The 4,711-nt window shown below is 41.2% G+C and overlaps 1 pseudogene; it reads left to right on the top strand.

Annotated features, from left to right (window-relative positions):
- The first annotated feature begins 3,092 nt into the window (after window positions 1-3,092).
- LOC149179981 (histone-binding protein MSI1 pseudogene) lies at window positions 3,093-3,830 on the top strand (annotated as a pseudogene).
- Window positions 3,831-4,711: the final 881 nt, after the last annotated feature.

Here is a 4,711-nt window from a genome sequence, read left to right as displayed (position 1 = left end):
TATTGGTTATTTTTCTTGATACTGCTCTATTGCTAAAATTGTTTCATGTTATGGTTTCCGTGTGTCCAGGCTTCGGGCTCAATGTCTCGCTCAGAAATTTCTTTAGGTAATTTGTCTTTCCTTGCTTTAACTCTACCTTCTCCTAGTTTAGAGACTAACCACATTTGCTCCTCCTGTCTCAGGTCTTTTTGTTTGTATTCTGTGGCTCTGTTGCATGAGGGCCCTTGTTAGGACCTGCGGTCCGTACGACGAGCAGGGCGACTCCATTGTGTGAAGGACGTGCGAAATATGAAACGAAACGAACCTTGGACGAGTTTATAAGGTGTTGGGCGAGCGATGAGGGGGCGCTCCCACGAGTTGGGCGGGCTGACCTACCTCATGGGCGAGAGTTCGCATTATGAACGAATCGACTTATGCATTTGGTGTGGGTCGGCCGGGTGACATAACCTGCCACCTACCAATATATATTGGAGGGCGTTTGGAGGCAAATGACAATCATTCGATCAACACGAGTTTGAACAAGGAGTTCTGTATTGTGTGGATGAGCCCGCATGACGGGCGGAACTCAGGTGGAAAACTCGTTCGGAAAGCCGTTCGAGGAGTCATTCGAGAAAGTTGTTCGAGAATTCGTTCGAGAAAGTCATTCTAGAATTCGTTCAAGGAAGTCGTTTGAGTATTCGTTCGAGGAAGTCGTCTGAGAATTCTTTCCAGAAAGTCGTTCGAGAATTTGTTGGAGGAAGTCGTTCGAAAATTCGTTTGAGAAAGTCGTTCGGAAAAGTCGTTCAGGAATGTCGTTCGGGCGACCCAAGCGAGGTGATGTGGTGACCCGGGTGAGGTCGTTCAGGCGACCCGGGTGAAGTCGTGTGGCGACCCTGGTGAGGTCATTTGGACGAACTGGGTGAAGTCGTGTGGTGACCCAGGTGAAGTCATGTGGCGACTCAGGTGAACGAGCTTGGGTGAACGGGTGGACATGAGGACGGGGGGTCGGGCGAGGGCGCGCTGTGCACATTGAAATGAAGAATCGTGCAGACAGGCGACCGAGTGAGGGTGTGCTGTGTACGACGAAATGGTGGAAATTGTTATCACTCAAGAAAAATTTCCAAATTGTTCGCATCAGTTCGATTGTTTGTCAAAGGGTTGGTGTCAATTTTGGGTCTAGTCTTTTCATCTGGTTTTCGAGTCTAAACAGTTTAAATAGGAGTCTTGTTAAGAGTATTGTTGGTATGTTTAAAAAGGTCAATTCTCTCCTTTAGTATGTCGAAGCTCATTTCAAAGATCACAGTGCATAAACCCTGTTAGGTGATTTCGTAGCGCAAAACCAAGATTTTGAACTGGTTGCAGACAGGCGACCGGGTGAGGGTGTGCCGTGTACGACGAAATGGTGGAAACTGTTATCACTCAAGAAAAATTTCCAAATTGTTCGCATCAGTTCGATTGTTTGTCAAAGGGTTGGTGTCAATTTTGGGTCTAGTCTTTTCATCTGGTTTTCTAGTCTAAACAGTTTAAATAGGAGTCTTGTTAAGAATATTGTTGGTATGTTTAAAAAGGTCAATTCTCTCCTTTAGTATGTTGAAGCTCATTTCAAAGATCACAGTGCATAAACCCTGTTTAGGTGATTTCGTAGCACAAAACCAAGATTTTGAACTGGTTGCACTATGAAATCGACAATATACAATGTCTCAAGAAAATCAACTGTGCCACCTGGTTTATCTTATTGAGAATGCCATTATGAATTTACCACCTGGCCTGGAATAGATGGTCTGGCTAATCGATTTCAATGGGTGGTCATTGTCCAATTTTGTGCCCATTAAGACAGCTCGCGAAACTGTAAATATTTTACAAAAGCACTATCCAGAGCATTTGGTTGTTGCCTTTCTGTATAACTCTCCAAGAATTTTTGAAACCTTTTGGAAGATTGTCAAGTACTTTCTTGATCCAAAGACATTCCAAAAGGTAAAAATTTGTTTACCCAAAGAGAAGGGAAAGTACCTTGTGGCTCAAGGAAGACACTGCTTGCAAAGACTCTAGCTAGGTTTGTGAATGTGCCCTTTGTTATAGCGAATGCAACAACTTTAACACAGGCAGCATATGTAGGGGAGGATGTGCAGTCTATTTTGTATAAACTACTCATGGTTGTTGATTTCAATGTTAAAGCTGTTCAGCAGGCATTACTTAAAATGCTAGAAGGAACAGTTGTACATGTTCCAAAAAAGGGAGCTCGCAAACATCCTCGTGGTGATCATATCCAGATCGATACAAAGGATATTCCCTTTATATGTGGCGGGGTTTTCGTGGATCTAGAGAAAACGATTTCTGAGAGACGGCAAGATTCTTCTATTGGCTTTGGAACACCTGTATGAGCTAATATGAGGACTGGTGGCCTGACAAATGCTGCTGTGACATCATCCTTGCTAGATTCAGTTGAGAGTAGTGATCTTATTGCATATGGTTTAATACCAGAGTTCATTGGACGATTTCTTGTGCTTGTTAGCCTCTCAGCATTGACTGAAGACCAACTTGTTCAGGTGCTCATTGAGCCTAAAACTGCACTTAAAACTCTCAGAATGTGAACCGCACGGATCCCTTCTTGGTCGTTTGTAGATGCTTCAGCGTCGTTACCATCCTCAGTGCACTCCTTTGCGTTGTTGTAAACATGCTCTCAGCCATTCATTCAAAAATGGCGAAGATGTCTTTGATGGAATCCTCCAGGGTTATACAGTGCTTATTGCGTTATTTGTGGTGGTTGTGGAGAGTGAATGGAAGCAGATTCAGAAGTTCTGGCGAATTCAGGAGTATTGGGTGGAAAGAGGAATGCTTCAAATATTTGTTGCTATCAAGATAAGAGCTCTGTCAAAAGGAACAACGAGTAAAAATATATATCATTCTTTTGCATGAGATTGCAAGCTACATGTTGCTTGCATGTGGTGTCATATATGTCATTGTGGGATTACTCTGCTGCGGCTGGCTAAAGCGCTCTCGTTTGAGAAAATCAGTTTCAACAAAAGTCAAAACGAACACCAGATTGCAGCACTGAAGCAGTCAAATGACTGGTCAGCGTTAATGGATGATATAAAAAAACAATTCATTAGAAAATGATAGTGGGTACCCATACTTCAGAGGACGAGCCCAATTATTTGATGATAGCAGAGGTCCAGATTCCCCTACAAAACTCTGAAGATAACATCATTGGATGTTTTGAATCCGTTGAAGCCAAAGTACAAATAATCCAGAAGATTAATCATGAAGGAGGAGTTAACAAGGTTCGCTACATGCCACATAATTCATTTGTCATTGCAACGAAGATAGTGAGCTTAGATGTTTATGTGTTTGATTACAGCAAGTATCCATCAAAGGCTCCTCAAGAAAGGGTTTGCAATCCTGAATTGATATTGAAAGGTCATTCTAATGAAGGATATGGTTTGACAGGGAGTCCTCGCAAAGAAGGTCACCTACTAAGTGGTTCAAACAATGCACAGATATGCTTGTGGGATATAAACGTTGCATTTGGAAAGAAAGTGCTTGAGGCCAATCAAATATTTAAAGTTCATGAGGGGGAAGTTGAGGATGTTTCATGGCATTTGAAGCACGAATACCTTTTTGGCTCTGTTGGAAATGATTGCCATTTGCTCATATGGGACATGCATACACCTACACCTAACAAGCCTCAACAATCAGTTGTAGCTCATCACAATGAGGTTAACTCTTTGGCCTTTAATCCGTTCAATGAATGGCTGTTGAGGAAAAAAAAGGCTCAAAATGGCAAAGTTTTGGTTGAAACTGTGTTTTTTGGAACAACACATCAGTTTCGTAGCACGCTACGAAACTGTTGAAGATGAAGACTTAAGCTCAGCAGTTTCGTAGCGCGCTACGAAACTACTGAAGCTAAACAATCTAATATCAATCAGCCAGTTTTGAAAAATAAGCAGAAAATTTGAAAGGGGAATATATACAAGGCATCATCTGAAGTTTTCAACATTCAACCAGGTCAAGACAGGTGGAGAAAATATGCATTCGAATCCAACTTTAAATTTTTGTCATAAAGTGAGCACATTTACCACAGTTCAAGATATGTGAAAATAGTTTGAAAGAGTTTTTGTCTTTACACACAAAGGAGCTGGACAACACATCAATGGACATGGCAATCAGTTCTATTTTGGATAATCAAAGATAAAGGACCTGCTTCTTTGGATCCAAAAATTGTGAGGCAAGCTAAAGACCGATGAGCAAGGGTAGTTTCCTATGTTTCAGGGCTGTGGAGAAAGTGTGACATTGAAGACCAGCATGGAGTCTTGAACATTCATCACAACCAAACTAAAAAGCAACCAGATGTCAAAGCACGAGAACCATTTTGATCAAGGCTATTATTAGCATAACATGGTGTTAGAGTCCTACTTGATTTAGACCTCTAGAAAGTCTAGTTGAAGTTTGTTACATTAAATAGGCAGTTAAAGTTAAACATGTGTCATTAGAAGTAGATTTCGAGTTCCCCTAATGTTTAAGGAGGAATCTTAGTCAGGTCTATATATAGGAGAAACAGAAATGTAATATGGGTTCGAAGTTTAATGTAAAAAAGCCCTGTTGTGAAGCTTATGTAAATACTTTGTTCTTTTGGTAATACAGTAATGGTTTTTGCTGCTCAAGAATCATAGTGACTTCAATGTATGAATTCCTCTTATTGTCTTTCATGTTTTTTACAGTTTGATGAGTAGTT

This window comes from Pinus tabuliformis, chromosome 3_2 (assembly GCF_031772625.1).
Source record: "Pinus tabuliformis cultivar Carrire ecotype Pingquan chromosome 3_2, CPIR1, whole genome shotgun sequence".
NCBI lineage: Eukaryota > Viridiplantae > Streptophyta > Pinopsida > Pinales > Pinaceae > Pinus > Pinus tabuliformis.
This window is presented reverse-complemented; position numbering and strand designations above follow the sequence as displayed.